The sequence below is a fragment of the Ambystoma mexicanum genome, chromosome 6p, assembly GCF_040938575.1.
Source record: "Ambystoma mexicanum isolate Mex_15411 chromosome 6p, UKY_AmexF1_1, whole genome shotgun sequence".
Taxonomy (NCBI): Eukaryota; Metazoa; Chordata; class Amphibia; order Caudata; family Ambystomatidae; genus Ambystoma; species Ambystoma mexicanum.
The window spans coordinates 1492769372-1492786875 of NC_090935.1; positions in this window are offsets into that span (position 1 = coordinate 1492769372).

Sequence of the window (17504 nt, forward strand, 5' to 3'; positions counted from 1 at the left end):
ACTTTTTTGTTGTTGAAGAAAATGGCAAGGTGGGAGACTGAAGATGCTGTGTAATCCATCACTGAATTGATGACCTTGATATGGGGGCACAGGTGGACATCCCCTATCGCAAGCATATTTATATGAATTTGTTGTGAGTATATTGCATGTATTTTGTATGAATTTGCATGCCTTGAAACACTTGTGTATAGGTGCGTTATAAATGCCATATCATATCATAACATTTATATTTGTGAAATTGTAAAGGTTGATTTTCTTCATTCAAAATTATAACCAAACAAAAATACAAAAAATAGCATATTTGGTCAAGTGAAAAAGGCTATTTACCTCCTCTTCCAATGGTTATTGCTTTTACTGTGGTTGTTTATGATGGGCCTGGCATTAGCGGTGTGGGAATTATGGTGAAGATGATGATGAAGCGAAGGAGGAGAAAGGAAGGGAGTAAGAGGATCGATCATGTATGTGTCATGCCACCGCCATGACATGTGTTCTACCGCCACCTGGCATGCCTGCTGTTGGCTGTATCCATGCTGGCAGCTGGCGTATGTCACATTTGAGCAACATGTCCATCAAGCGTCATTCCCCAAAGGAATTTACCCTTTGCTCAAAATGTGCTAATAAAGTAAACAAAAAATTCAAGTTGTTGTGTGTATGTTGGTGTGTCAGCTGTTGTGCTCAACCAAGTAGTGCATGAGTACTTGTTCAATCAACCTGTGTGGTCCACAAATGTTTGCCCAGCCCTTAAAGTGTGCTAATTTGACGAGAAACTACTGCACTCAACCAAATTGTGCGTGAGCATGCATCCTTACCTCAAAGTGTGCTAATATATTTGGATAGACATTCAAGTGCCTGTGTGTGTCAGCTACCACCCTGAACAAAGCTGTTCACGAGCATGCACCATTCCTCAAAAAGCTTTGCATTCCTCTCATAGTGTGCTAAAATGTGGTAAGAGAGTCAAGAGCTGAGCATGTGTTCAGTTAGTTAACCTGTGTCCCTCAAAGACATACAAACTTCTCTCAAATTATGCTAATACATTTGACAAGGAATTTGAGCTCATGACAGCTATTGTGCATAACCAAGTTGTACATTTAGCGAGCACTCATTCAACCAACTCAACCAAAAGCTATTTTTCCCTTCCCTCAAATTGTGATAATTAATTTGACAAGAAATTCAAGTGCTCTTGTCAGCTATTGCACTTAACCAAGTAATGTTGAACACTTATTTCATCAACCAGAACACCACAAAGATGTTCAGCCTACGCCCAATTATTTTTTTATTTAAACAGAAATTAAAATACTCATGTCAGCTAAAGCGCTTGACCAAGTCATGCATGAGTGCCTATTCAATCAACCAATGTTCCTCAAAGGCATTTACCTTTCCCTTAAAGTATGCTAAAACATTTGACAAGAAACTCAACTGCTCATGTGCGTAAGACTTAGGGGTCATTACAATTTTGCCGGTGCAGGGAAATTGCTGGTAAAAGTGCTAGTCCAGCACCCGCACTTTTCCTGCACTGGCAAAACACGATTGTTGGTGGGGCACTGATTTACCTCCAGCCCTGAGCTGCCAGTAAATCAGGTGCCTACCGGCAATATGATGCTGCAATTCTCTCAATGGAGTCCTACAAGGATGTCCCAACGTTGCCAGCATCTCAGAAATACCAGGATATCAGGCACTGGTAACAGCAGGTGAGTTTCCTGGTATCCCGCTGGAATTACCAGCGGGATACTGGGAAACCTCTAATGAGGCCCTATGTTTGAGTACACGTTCAATCAAGCCACCCACCCCAAAGACGTCCCTCATTCCGACTTTGGAGGTAACCACGCCGCTATTTGAGGCATGGCTGCTTCCAAAATCGTTCCGACTGCGCCCTGGTGAATGGAGTAATTACCGGTCCATTCCAAGGTTGGAGGGACCGGTAATTCCCCATTCACCAGGGCCCTTTCCCATTCCCATTTAAGCCCCCATAGGGCTCAAATGGGAATGGGGAAGGCGCTAATAAGGGTACCGTAAATTACGGTACCGTTATTAGCACTAAAGTCCCTTTGCGGGTCCCGTCCTTAACGCCTGCTAAAAGCAGGCGTTAAGGAAGGACCCGCAAAGGGAACTCGTAGTAGGGCGGTAAGGGTTTAATGGCACCGGTCTCGTTACCGGTGACCGTTAACCCTTACCGCCCTACTCGGAATGAGGCATGTGTGATAAAAAAATATGACGAGAAATTCAAGTGCTCATGTGTGTCAGTTACTGTGCTGAACCAAGTCGTGCATGAGTTTGCATGCTCCAAGGACCTTTTCCATTCCCTCAAAGTGTGCTAATAAATTTCACAAGACATTAAGGGGTTAATTCATAGAATTCGGCGCACAAGTGGCGCACGCGGCTGGCGCACAGTGTGCGCGTGCGGTAGTCTGCGCCAGCCGCGTGCGCCGAAACACAATCAGGCGCACAGCGTATTCATGGATTCCAACATCCACAACCAGCCGTGGCGCAGAGTGGCGCAGCGACCCTGCAGCAGCGTCAGTTACGCCCCCAAGAACTGTAAGAGGATTCAATTCAACACTACAGCTAAGTCAACGCCTAGTCTATAATACTGAATGAAAACCCTTATTGATATATCTTTAGGTCCAGTTCATGCGTTCTGGATGACTACCCCTATATAACACCCCTCTCTTGGAATCCCCCTGACCCCACTGAGCCAAGAAGTAGTTCTGTTTTGCAAGTTTAAAAGGTTTATTTGATAATTTAAACAATATATATTATTTCACGCTTTATAATAAATTAATAATTGAATAGCACACTTAATCTGATATGATGAAGATTAACAACGGAGAATCTGGCACTAACACACTTCTCTATAATCAATAAGGAGTTGACATGAAATGGATAAGGTAGCACACTGGTAAATAGGTACAGAAGTATAATGTGGTAGAGAATGCTTTATAGGGTTCAAGGAAATGCAAGGTTGAATGAATGAAATGCAGTATAGAAAATACTCAATATGATTTCAACAAAACAATGTAATCACTTTTCTCTGGCTATTCACTCCCCCCCTCTTTATGCAATGCAAGGGAATGGGAGGAAAGCACACAGTTCTCAGAAATGCAATCAATGTAATCAGTTCAATCCCCCCCAAGCTTAGACAACAGAAGTTTAAAACACAGATAGGAGTTTTGAAAACACAGGCCCAAATTGCTCTGATATGTGCTGGCAATGAATTGAAAAATATGCTAAAATACTTTTAATTCCCTTTCAGAGGTTCAGGGTGAGTGGTATCTAGTTAATATTAGTCCAGGCTCACACTAGCAATGATGCAGGGATAGTTAGCAGGTTAAACGAATTTCTGGCAAATGGAAGGCAAGCAGCAGCAGCTTTTTACACGTGAAGAAATTTGCAAATCGCGGCAAAATTCGCAGATGCGCCGAGCGCTATTACAGAGGAACCACAAGGACTATCTCTATCGTTTTGGGGTCCTAGGAAAGCCTAGGATCTCAGCTTCAAAATGAAAGTTACTGCAAGTCTCTAGCACAAACGGTTACGGAGATATGAGCGATTTTGTGAAGGTCGTTTTTCAGATTTGAAATTTTAAAGTTCAAAAAGACAAGTGCAGCTTGCAACTAGGAAATGACAAGTGACAGCTTTACAAATGACAGGTGACAGTTAGGAGGCAGTTCTACTTAGATTAAATAGATTGAATTATATTATTTTAACTAGGAGATTGGTTCTGCACAGTTTCTAGGTACTCACACTATATTCTTGAGTGAAATGGGCCTCGCCATGGATCTGGTCAGGTTTTAAACTCGCCTCTGGTCTCTGCACTTCACAGTGATCTGGGTCAGCTCTCTCTGGTTCTGCTAACAGGTCAGCTCTACTCTGCTTCTGGTCTGGCCTGATGGATTTGAAGTCTCTATGTTGCTCTCTGAAGGTTTGATGGAGGTAAAGTATGGATTTTTCCGGCAGAGCGTCCCGCTGCAGATGGAATTGAAGGTCCCTATCTGTCCTGTCTGTCTGCTTTTATGTGTTTAGAATGTGGGTGTGTTCTAGCATCACTGACCCTACCTCTCTCTCAGCTTCTAATTGGTCAAACTTCCATTTATCATTTGATTGGGGAATGAACTGTGAGTCAGAGGGATGTCATTTTATGGCTTGCAGATAGGACACTCCTCTGTCAGATTGCACACATTCTATATTTGATAATAAAAGACATATTTCACAGTTACACAGTTGCTTGAAATTACATATACATGGTGTGGCTGAATTTAGCCATGTCTCTGTCCAAATCTGCTGTTTCTAAGAGCTTGCATTCAGAAATGGCACATATTTCACTTTTTAACTGATTTTTCAATTTCTGACATTGACCCAACTTTACATACATGTGCGCAGGGAGTATGGACATTAACTGATGAAGTTTCAGATTTTTAACATGCATACATTTAGAGTAATATCCACTTTTCCGCTAAAACCCCCCTGAACACGCCACCGGTTCTAAAAACCTCTTAAAATGTGGGCAGAAAAATCACAAGAATTATGGTGTCATTTATAAAATTTTCACATGTCCGTACTATGAGTTATTCATCTTTTTAGAGTTATGTTCTGGCTCCAAAGGGGTGTGGTTTCCTCTCAGCACAAGGTAGAAATACTGGTTTATCCAGTTCTGCCAAGCCAGCTTGCTCTCACAGGCAGTGCCCCTCCCCTTTCCTCAGGAGGAAGCCACTTTTTACGACCATTTACGACTCCTGCCAATAAAACCTTTGCCTGAGCAAGGACAGGGCTTTGTTCACTTTCCTGCAGAGCACAGGTAATTCAATTATCAGATAGATGGCATATCCTTAGTGTGGCCAGCAAAAAGGCAGATGGGCCTGGGAACACAGTTGTGACTCAAGTTTCACTCCTGATGGGGGTAGTTGCCAGGCAGAATTGGAATCTCTTTAAGCCAGTTTCAGATAAAATGTCACTTTTTGTTCCCCAGTTTCTGCATTCAAATAAAACTAAACATTTTCACATATGCAGCTAGAAGGCTGATTCTAAGTTCAAAACTATGACATTTAAACAATTGCAACCTATGTGACACTCAAAAGTAGGTCACTCAGTCAATTTAAACATTCAGATTTTTTTTAGTGTCTTTCAGTCCAAATTTACTTAAACTGCTGAAATCCACAGCGCAGCCAGTCTTGTTATAAACCTTCAAGTCACTTCAGAATATAACTTTACATTGGATCCACCTCTCAGTAAGTCTTTCTTTGGCCTGCTTTGGGTTCATTCAGTTTTACACAAAAAAGTAAAATCTGGTGTGGTTTTAAAATGCCGGCTTTTGGATAGTGGTGAGTACTGGTACTGCACCCATTTTTGAGATTTAAGAAATGAATTCCCCACCATTCTAGGTTGCATTTGGCAATCAGCATTTCCATTCCCAATGGTTTCAGACTACTGTGCGGGTAGTCCAATGGTGGTTTTAGGCAGTGTCCTTCTGTGCCCATAACATCGGCAAAAATGGGTGGCAGCCTATTCTTCATGCACTTCCCTGTGCATTTTCTGGGAAGCTCTGGCCATCATGATGTTTTCATGTCAGTACTGCACAGTTTTGAGGTAGTGCTCGGATGCATGGGTAAATACATCCCACAGAACGCCCCTCGCGCAGGGAAAAGCCATCAAAATCCCCAATCCAGCGCAAAGGGCAGCAGCAAACGCAGAGCGGGGAGCGTGTATTTCAGGGGTGTGCGGGTGTTCTCACACGCGATAGGCCTGGGTACGTGTATTACAGGGGTGCGCGAGAAAATCTACACGCGATTGGGCTGGGTACGTGGATTTCAGGGGTGCGCGAGAAATGCTACACGCGATTGGCCTGGGTACGTGGATTTCAGGGGTGCGCGAGAAATTCTACACGCGATTGGCCTGGGTACGTGTATTACAGGGGTGCGCAAGAAAATCTACACGCGATTGGGCTGGGTACGTGGATTTCAGGGGTGCGCGAGAAATGCTACATGCGATTGGCCTGGGTACGTGGATTTCAGGGGTGCGCGAGAAATTCTACACGCGATTGGCCTGGGTACGTGTATTACAGGGGTGCGCGAGAAATCCTACACGCGATTGGGCCTGTGCGAGTGGGGCAGTGTATTACGTGGGTGTGCGGGAAGTTGAAGAGGTGAATTGCCAGTGTGGGTCCTCCCAGGTCTCCCCTCTACCCCCTCCACGACCTCTGCAGGCAGCCCACACCACAGGGGACTACCCTGCACCCCTGGTCATGTCCCGCAGGCAGCCCATCCACCATGGGCATGCCCCCCAGCCAAGCCACATGTCCCCTTGCACCCCCACCCCCCAGCACTGTGGGGCACCTGCCAGCAGGCCCCCAACCATGTCCCCTTGCACCCCCAGCCCCCAGCAGGCCCCCACTCATGTCCCCCTGCACCCCCACCCCCCAGCACTGTGGGGCACCTGCCAGCAGGCCCCCAACCATGTCCCACTCATGTCCCCTTGCACCCCCACCCCCCAGCAGGCCCCCACTCATGTCCCCTTGCACCCCCACCCCCCAGCACTGTGGGGCACCTGCCAGCAGGCCCCCAACCATGTCCCACTCATGTCCCCTTGCACCCCCACCCCCCAGCAGGCCCCCACTCATGTCCCCTTGAACCCCCACCCCCCAGCACTGTGGGGCACCTGCCACCAGGCCCCCACCCATGTCTCCCAGCACCCCCACCCCCAGTCACCAGGGGCAGCCTCCACCAGGCCCCCACCCATGTCTCCCACCACCCCCACCCCTCCAGTCACCAGGGGCAGCCTCCACAAGGCCCCCACCCATGTCTCACACCACCCTCACCCCCCAGTCACCAGGGGCAGCCTCCACAAGGCCCCCACCCATGTCTCCCACCACCCCCACCCCCCAGCACTGTGGGGCACCTGCCAGCAGGCCCCCACCCATGTCTCCCAGCACCCCCACCCCCAGTCACCAGGGGCAGCCTCCACCAGGCCCCCACCCATGTCTCCCACCACCCCCACCCCTCCAGTCACCAGGGGCAGCCTCCACAAGGCCCCCACCCATGTCTCACACCACCCTCACCCCCCAGTCACCAGGGGCAGCCTCCACAAGGCCCCCACCCATGTCTCCCACCACCCCCACCCCCCAGCACTGTGGGGCACCTGCCAGCAGGCCCCCACCCATGTCTCCCAGCACCCCCACCCCCAGTCACCAGGGGCAGCCTCCACCAGGCCCCCACCCATGTCTCCCACCACCCCCACCCTTCCAGTCACCAGGGGCAGCCTCCACAAGGCCCCCACCCATGTCTCCCACCACCCCCACCCCCCAGCACTGTGGGGCACCTGCCAGCAGGCCCCCACCCATGTCCAACTCATGTCTCCCACCACCCCCACCCCTCCAGTCACCAGGGGCAGCCTCCACCAGGCCCCCACCCATGTCTCCCACCACCCCCACCCCTCCAGTCACCAGGGGCAGCCTCCACCAGGCCCCCACCCATGTCTCCCACCACCCCCACCCCTCCAGTCACCGGGGGCAGCCTCTTTAAGGCCCCCACCCATGTCTCCCACCACCCCCAGCCACCAGGGGCAGCCTCCACCAGGCCCCCACCCATGTCTCCCACCACCCCCACTCCCCAGCACTGTGGGGCACCTGCCACCAGGCCCCCACCCATGTCTCCCAGCACCCCCACCCCCAGTCACCAGGGGCAGCCTCCACCAGGCCCCCACCCATGTCTCCCACCACCCCCACCCCCGAGTCACCAGGGGCAGCCTCCACAAGGCCCCCACCCATGTCTCCCACCACACCCACCCCCCAGTCACCAGGGGCAGCCTCCACAAGGCCCCCACCCATGTCTCCCACCACCCCCACCCCCCAGTCACCAGGGGCAGCCTCCACAAGGCCCCCACCCATGTCTCACACCACCCCCACCCCCCAACACTGTGGGGCACCTGCCAGCAGGCCCCCACCCATGTCCAACTCATGTCTCCCACCACCCCCACCCCTCCAGTCACCAGGGGCAGCCTCCACAAGGCCCCCACCCATGTCTCCCACCACCCCCAGTCACCAGGGGCAGCCTCCACAAGGCCCCCACCCATGTCTCCCAGCACCCCCAGCCCCCAGCACTGTGGGGCACCTGCCAGCAGGCCCCCACTCATGTCCCCTTGCACCCCCACCCCCCAGCACTGTGGGGCACCTGCCAGCAGGCCCCCAACCATGTCCCACTCATGTCCCCTTGCACCCCCACCCCCCAGCAGGCCCCCACTCATGTCCCCTTGCACCCCCACCCCCCAGCACTGTGGGGCACCTGCCAGCAGGCCCCCAACCATGTCCCACTCATGTCCCCTTGCACCCCCACCCCCAGGAGGCCCCCACTCATGTCCCCTTGCACCCCCACCCCCCAGCACTGTGGGGGCACCTGCCAGCAGGCCCCAACCATGTCCCCTTGCACCCCCACCCCCCAGCAGGCCCCCACTCATGTCCCCCTGCACCCCCACCCCCCAGCACTGTGGGGCACCTGCCAGCAGGCCCCCAACCATGTCCCCTTGCACCCCCACCCCCCAGCAGGCCCCCACTCATGTCCCCCTGCACCCCCACCCCCCAGCACTGTGGGGCACCTGCCAGCAGGCCCCCAACCATGTCCCACTCATGTCCCCTTGCACCCCCACCCCCCAGCAGGCCCCCACTCATGTCCCCTTGCACCCCCACCCCCCAGCACTGTGGGGCACCTGCCAGCAGGCCCCCAACCATGTCCCACTCATGTCCCCTTGCACCCCCACCCCCCAGCAGGCCCCCACTCATGTCCCCTTGCACCCCCACCCCCCAGCACTGTGTGGCACCTGCCAGCAGGCCCCCACCCATGTCTCCCAGCACCCCCACCCCCAGTCACCAGCGGCAGCCTCCACCAGGCCCCCACCCATGTCTCCCACCACCCCCACCCCTCCAGTCACCAGGGGCAGCCTCCACAAGGCCCCCACCCATGTCTCACACCACCCCCACCCCCAGTCACCAGGGGCAGCCTCCACAAGGCCCCCACCCATGTCTCACACCACCCCCACCCCCCAGTCACCAGGGGCAGCCTCCACAAGGCCCCCACCCATGTCTCCCACCACCCCCAGTCACCAGGGGCAGCCTCCACAAGGCCCCCACCCATGTCTCCCAGCACCCCCACCCCCCAGCACTGTGGGGCACCTGCCAGCAGGCCCCCACTCATGTCCCCTTGCACCCCCATCCCCCAGCACTGTGGGGCACCTGCCAGCAGGCCCCCAACCATGTCCCACTCATGTCCCCTTGCACCCCCACCCCCCAGCAGGCCCCCACTCATGTCCCCTTGCACCCCCACCCCCCAGCACTGTGGGGCACCTGCCAGCAGGCCCCCAACCATGTCCCACTCATGTCCCCTTGCACCCCCACCCCCCAGCAGGCCCCCACTCATGTCCCCTTGCACCCCCACCCCCCAGCACTGTGGGGCACCTGCCAGCAGGCCCCCAACCATGTCCCCTTGCACCCCCACCCCCCAGCAGGCCCCCACTCATGTCCCCCTGGACCCCCACCCCCCAGCACTGTGGGGCACCTGCCAGCAGGCCCCCAACCATGTCCCACTCATGTCCCCTTGCACCCCCACCCCCCAGCAGGCCCCCACTCATGTCCCCTTGCACCCCCACCCCCCAGCACTGTGGGGCACCTGCCAGCAGGCACCCAACCATGTCCCACTCATGTCCCCTTGCACCCCCACCCCCCAGCAGGCCCCCACTCATGTCCCCTTGCACCCCCACCCCCCAGCACTGTGGGGCACCTGCCAGCAGGCCCCCAACCATGTCCCACTCATGTTCCCCACCACCCCCACCCCCCAGCACTGTGGGGCACCTGCCAGCAGGCCCCCAACCATGTCCCACTCATGTCCCCTTGCACCCCCACCCCCCAGCAGGCCCCCACTCATGTCCCCCTGCCCCCAGGTCCTGACGAAACGCAATCATGGCAGTAATGGGCAGCATACCCAGCACAAACACCCAGCCAAGGATTGCATCCACCCACATAGTAGATGCAATTACATGATACAACCCCAATGGCAAGTATGTAAATGAACACATGTCCGTCACACACACATACACAATGGGTGCAAGTGAATGTCAAAACCCATATCATGACATGCATGAAACCAATGAGAAAATACCACAAATGTAAGTAATAAATATATGTATTAAAGATGAAAATGAAGTAAAGAAATAAAACACACAACAATGGGGATGACAAAACAAATGGTCCATGTCCGAGAACTAATAGAAAAAATCAAAAAATAAAAAGGAATCCAAAAACGAATGTAGTCCAAAGCAAAATAATGGGGGGAAAAAATAAGGAAAAACCATTGCCTCATGGTGAACACAAATATAAATCCAACAAATGTTTTTCAAACATCAAACTATGCACAAGAATATCCCAGGGTCCATGAGCCCAACACCATAAATGAAACCTACTACTACTAACTAATAAAAAAAATATATACAGAAAAGTGGCCATTGTCCGAGCGGTCCGAAAAAAACTTAAAAAATAAAGGAAACCTAACACTTACTAACTAAAGAACTATATACAATGGCAGCGGGCAAGTCCTGCGGCTCACTCTGTGATGTTGCCGGCCAGGGCATCATCGAACTCCATGTCGATGTCCCGGAGGCGGGACTCTGTCCTGGCCCCGAGGTCTCGCAGGGACAACCCCGTGTTCACCTCAAACTCCCTGCGAGCTTCCTCGAGGCACTCAGCCCGCCTCAACGCCCGACGCATGGAGAACTCCGCCCTGACCATGGTGAGCCGCTCCTCTTCCGCCCGCTGCCGCTCCGCACCTATCCGCTGGACCAACTGCTCCCACACGGAAGACACTGCCATCCCAGGGTTCTCCTGCCCTCCGGCCGATGCCTGCCCCTCTGATCTTGATGGCCCCGAGCCATGATGCCTCCCACGTCGAGCCTGCTGCTGCCTCCGACGCCACTGCCTCTGCCAGCACGACGGCATCCAGGCTGATGGAATCCACCGATGCCGTTGTGCACGTGCCCTGCCAGATGATGCCGGCACATCCTCCATCTGCAGGGGGACAGTTGCTGGTGTGTCCACCCCTGCTGGACCTTCGACTCCCGACTGTGGCAGGGATGGGGTCCCCACCGAGCTGGCTGCGTTGGTCGGGGCAGGTCCACAGGGGGCCCTGGTGGCATCTGGGCCGGAAGACGGCATGGAGCACAACTGGCGCATGGCCTCCACAGAGGAGGAGAGGGTCGCCAGAAGGCCACACACATGTAGGAAACCCCCGACCATGGCGGCTCCCAAATGGTTCACGTACGCACGGTGCTCTTCGTGATGATGTGCATGCTCCTCCCGGGCTCTCTGCCTCCGAAGGATCTGGGCGTGGAGCGCTGGGTCTACGCGTTCCAGGACCCTCATCCGGATGTCACTCAGGCGTGCCCGGACCCCCTCCGCGAGGCGCCGGGCCTTATTGAGGGTCCTGGACCTCAAGTCCTCCCAGCGCTTCTTGATGTGCTTGATGTCGCGGGTTGCCACCCCCTCCGCGTTGATGGCAACCACTACATCGTCCCAGATCCTCTCCCGTCCTTCCTTGTTGGCGCGTGGTCTTCCGAAGAGGGCATCATAATGCCCCAGGACATGCTCCACCAGGACACCAACTTCCTTCTCACTGAAGCTGGTGGCCCTCTGCCTCTCTGGCTGGGGGTCGCCACTGGTCTCAGATGGTGCTTGCCCCGACATGGCGACCTCCGAGGCAGGCGTGGGTGGGCAACTGGGTCCTGGGGCTGGCCTGTGGAGCGATGGTATCCCAGTCGGGAGTCTACTGTTCCAGCAGGGGTGGACACAGCAACTGGACCCCTGCAGATGGCTGATGTGCAGGCACCAAATGGCAGGGCACGGTGGCAGCAGGCAGGCAGGCAGGCAGCAGCAGATGGCACGTGGGAGGCTGCTCGGGGCACTGGGGGGCAGTGATTCGGCCTTCTGGGCAGGAGCGTGGTCTTCCGTGTGTTTTCGCGTGGCCAGCTTGATACGGAGTGATTTGGCACGTGAAAAATCTGCACGTCAGCGTGTAATTCGAGGAAAGGCCCTTAGCGCGTAAGCGCGTCTGCACGCATACGCATTTTCATTGGACAGAAGGCCCCTCCAGCGCAAGCGCCCCTGTGACGTGACGCGTATAGATGTGCATGGGCATTACAGCGCGCGTGAAAAAATGCACGTCCGCGTGTAATGCGCGTAAGCGCGCGTGAAAAACTGCACGTCCGCGTGTAATGCGCATAATCGCGCGTGAAAAACTGCACGTCCGCGTGTAATGCGCGTAATCGCGCGTGAAAAACTGCATGTCCGCATGTGACGTGACGCGCGCGTGCGTTTCCCTCAGCACGGGTTAAAGGTGAGCGGGCCCAGCAGTTCGCTGTACGTGCCTTTCGTGGAGACCGACGTGTGTTGCTGCTTCCAGTTGTTTCGCGCGCCATCTACTTCACAGCTCTCAAGGACGTATCTCTTCTTTTGGCGGGGGTATTGGCTACGCGTGTTTTTCTGCATCGCGCTAGTCAGACGGTGAGTCGCAAACGCTCCTTTTCCCACTGCGGGTGCCCCTGTGTATTGCACCCATTTCCGATGTCATCGTAGCCTGCGTGTCCCACGCGTACGCGTTATTCGTGTTACTGGGTGCCACCGCGTACTGCGGGAGGTTAAATCCACGCACGTAGGCTGCAGGGTTGCGTGCACGGTTTTACTGCAGTTTTGGGGTGCCTGAGCGTTGCGTGACCCGTCACCACATCACCGGGGTCACATACAGCCTTGCAGGTGCAGGGGGGCTGTTAACATCTTGCTTCCCACCCCCTTCACCCCAATTGCCCAGGTCGATTGTGCTGTACACCTCCCATTGGCACCACTCCATCTGTGCCAGCACTATTACATCTGTGCCATGGTTGGGAGGCCACCAAAGGTGAGGGACGCCTCAGCTGGGCGTACTCCTCGTGGCGGGCGTGGTCGGGGACATGGCTGTGGTGACCAGGGAGTAGGGGGACTCCAGGGTGTCCAGGGCAGCCACAGAGGGGGAAGAGGCAGGGGTGCGCCACTTGAGCACAATGTTGTGCCATGTGTTGGTGCAGCCATGCCACCACCCCCTGTGGTTCCGGGGGATGCAGCTCCTGCATCTGGCACTGGCACCCGTATGACCCGGCAGTCCGTTCCATCGACTGCCACGGGCCCAAGGGTAGCGGTAGCTGCAGGTGCAGCTGTGGACACCGCCACCCAGGCTCAGGGTCTGCCAGCGCAGGCTGCGTTGGCACTTGAAGAGCCCTTGGTAGATCTCCAACAGGCCAGGGGGGAAACCATAGGGGCACACCGGGCTGCTCAGACCAAGACACGTGTCCCTGGGGCAGTCATGTCATCTGCTGCCCCGAACAGCCGGGTGTTGGCAAGTGCAGGGGCAGATGCACCCAACAGCACCCCGGTTGTGAGTCTGCCAACCAGGACCGTTGCGGTCAATGACCCTGCCACAGCTGATGTTGCTGCGCAGGGTCCATTAGTGGGCACCCAGCTGCCACTGACACAAGTCAGGCCTTTGGTCATCCCTCCACCTGCCACTTCCTCGGCTCAATCCACCGAACCCACTGGCCATACTGGCCATACTGGTCAGGGCAGCATTAGCCAGCCAGGGTCTGCGCCACAGTCCAAGAGGAGGAAGGTTGCACCTGCAGCACAGGCTGGGACCCCACACACAGCCACAACCTCCTGCACGTCGAGGAAGAAGCCTTTCTGTAAGCAGGAACTGGACTTCCTCGTGGACTACGTGCGGGGACACAGCCGTGACATGCTAGTGGGTGCCAATAGTCACACTACGGCTGCCCAACGTGACACCCACTGGAAGCATGTTGCGGAACATGTCAGTTCATTCGGCCATGAGGTGCGCACGGCGCAGGAGTGCAAAAAGCGCTGGAATGACATCAAGCGCAGCACTAAGGCTAAGCGTGCCTCAAATTACAACTTGACTCTGGTGACTGGCGGTGGGCCTGCACCAGAGGAGGAAGAACTCACTCCGCATGAGGCTCTCGTTGCGGAGTTCATACCACCAGAATTGGTCGAAGGTGTGGGAGAGATGCTGGACTTTGATGCCCAGTCCAGTGAGTGTTGATGCGTAGTTGTTGAGGACGTGTGTGTTTCACTTGTGGGATGTGTTGTGCATGATTGCTGCTACATGTGACGTGTACATGGTTCTGATGTGTAAGTAATGCAATGCTACCGTCATGCATGTCTCCTCTGCCTGCATGCGGGACTTCATGTGGGCATGCTCCCTTGCCCCTCCTCCGCCACTCTGCACCCCAGTTCCACCTTTGCACTGGTCTGCTACATTCTTGCCAATGTGTAGTTTCTTGTTCATGTGTCCTGTGTAGATGCTAACTTCCAGCTTAGAAACTGCCAGACATATGCCGTGTGGTACAGCCTTAGTACTCGATGCAGGGTATCCCACTTGTACTGTGCATGGGTCAGATGTCCCGCAGGGACATGAGTGCCCATTCATGCTCCATGTGCATTGCACGCATGCCCCTATGTGTCCTTGACTGGATGATCACTGTAATATGAGTCCTTGGTTACATACATTGCCTGCCATATTATCGGCCTCCCCATGTAAACTGTGGCTCAGTCCTGCGTTGCACACATGTTTAGGCTCTGACAATCTGTGTGGCTCACAGGCCTCAGCCTGTTCAATGGCCAATGACTCTGTCCAACTCTTGTCGTGTCTTCTTCACACGTGGCCGGCCTCCGGATCTTCCATCATGTGTCCTGCCCACTGTCCCAGCATCATTTGCAGTGTTGTAATTTGAATCACATTAAGCTGTTGATGCCAGTCAACACTGCATGTCAATACACAGGTGTATGGGCAGCCTTTTGATACCATGCTAGGCATCCCTGCTTTGGTACTGGGGTGGAGGGGTGCTTGGCTTCTAGACATGGTACACATTGAATACACAATGCACGTGATGTCTGAATTTGACATTGCACTGCCTTCACATTTCCTGGCACACACCATGGAGTGCTTGTACATGTAGGTAGTGAGTGGCGTACACATTTTCAGCACTGCATAGACCCACTTCCATGCAAACTGCCACCTTTCAACAGGTCTGATCACAGAAGCTATTCAAAGTAGACCCAGCGTGCATGCCAGGTCATATGTTGTGTGTCACATGTCTGCCGGATGCCTTTGCTGTCGGTGTGTGTGTGTGTGTTGTGTGTTTCTGACATGTGTAGTGACCTTTTCCTCTCTATTTTTCAGGTGATGACGCAATGGATGCAGAGGATGGTGTTGTCATGCCAGACACAGGGTTGGTAAGACCACATCAACCCGGCACTAGTGGGGGTCGTGGGGTGGTAGGCCACGAAAACCTGCAGTCCATCCTGTCTCTGGCTGCCTATGAGTCCAGCCTTGATGACGACTCTGACGTCCATGTTGAGTTGGATGAGCATCAAGTCCATGTGTCAGGGGTGAGTGATTCTGATGTGGACACTCCTCTGTCTGCGACACCTGCACTGAGGGATCAGACAGTCTTGGTTCCTCCGCCCGTGGTGGATCGGGACGCAGGGTCACCCTCCACACCAGTCACTGATGTGCCTGGGACATCACGTCGACGGGGGCATGTAGTCGTGCAGCCGCAGGCGGTGCCAACACAGCGAGGACCCCCGGTCCTTGGGTCCCGCAGGGGTCAAGCCCGGCAACGCGGTCGCCGCGCGCAACCGCTGTATACTGAGTGGGAGCAAGACATGACTGCCAATTCCGAACAGCAGGGGGCAGCAATGGAGAACATCGCTGACAGCATGGAGCGTGTGGCCCGATCTGTGCTCCCCCCTGCTAGGCAGGTGCTTCTCCAGCAGCAGGCGGCACGGTCCACGGTCCGCTCGCTCAGGCTGGGCATGGCGGCCTCAGACAGGGCACGCCAGGCTGAAATGTCGTCTCTGCGTCAAGCAATTGCTGCTCACGCAGAGGCGCACATGGATGCCCTGAGGGAGGAGTATGCCTCCCTCAGATCCACTCTGGGTGTCCTTATGATGTCCCAGAGGCAGCAGGCAGGGGAGAGGTTTGCACAGCTTGAGCGCACCATCTCGGCTGAGCTACAGGCTTGCCGGGAGGTGCAGCGGTTGTCCAGCCAGGCCTTGCAGGAGGAACTCCGTGTTACACGTGCTACCTTGCAAGAGGAAGCACGTGTATCACGTGAGGTTCTGCATGCAGACCTATGTAACATCGCCACACAGAACCAGGCTCACCTGTCCGGCAGACTTGCTGCCGAAGAGGGGCAAGCTGCGGCTAGGCGTGGCCAGGCTACTGTGCCACGTCCTCCTTTACAGGATGAGCCAGACTCGGACGACCATCTATCTCCCACATAGGTCGTGCTGTGCAGGCGTTGAGCCCATGGAGGTATTTTTTTTTGGCTCAGCATCATCGCATGTGGATGTTGAGCAGCACCCTGTACCTCCCCCCTCCTGGGTGCCTCCCCTCCCCCCCGGGTCGTATGTGGCCATTTTTGATTTTTCTTTTAGTTTAGTTAGTTAAGTTTCTGTTTGATAGTTAGTTTAAATAGGTAATGTAGGTTTTCCATAGTTAGTGTAATTAGTTAATAGTTGAGTTAGTTTAAAATTTGTAGTCTATTGTGCTTTCATGTGACAGTGCGGTGCCTTGTGGTTTTTGAAGGCATCCACTGTCTGTTCCAGCTGGGCCCTTCATGGTTGTCTTGTGTATGTGTTTGCTGCTTGGGTTCCTTGACTCACATATGCCACTCCTGCCTCCCTTATCCATGGGCTCGCAAGGATGGTTCGGTGTTACAGAATTTTACACAAGGGCTTTGGACTGTCATATCTGTGGCATGTCTGGTGCTTTGTGACTTGTGTTGACACCCCTAGTGGGGATGATTTAGGTGTAATTGTCCACTGTTCAGCTTTTGCTAGATGGGGTGTGTCATGATTAATGTGGACATTGATTGCTATGCATTGTGTATTATGTCTCATATCTTTCCTGTACACGTGCTTGTTGCAATTCATGCTGTAGATAGTGTTCCACACTTTGGAAGTCAAAGACGGACTGATGGTGTGATTTGTGATGTGACTCTCTGACATGGTCAAGTAATGAGATGCCTGATGAGACACACACAGATCACTTTGATGCATTAATCATTTGTTTCATGCACTTTCTGCAGGGGGATGAGGCACCAGAGCACCTTTGCCAGCAGACATGGCCCATTGGACGACGGAATTCCTGACCCGTTTGTTGGTGCCCACATGCACATGTGTGCACGAGCAGAGCCACAGTGATTGCAGACCCACATCCTAGAACTGCTGACATGTTCCAAGGAACTCCAGGCAAGGTGAGCATCACAGGGGGGCCACGACACAGCAAAGCTTGCACCAGGCGAGTTGCACATGCAGGCTTAGTCACAGCACTGAGGGTGAGCTTAGACGAATATTGGTGTTGAAGCACACAATGCAGCTCAGATGTGTTTGTGGACTGATGGTTGTTGATAGTAGGGTTGTTTGGGAC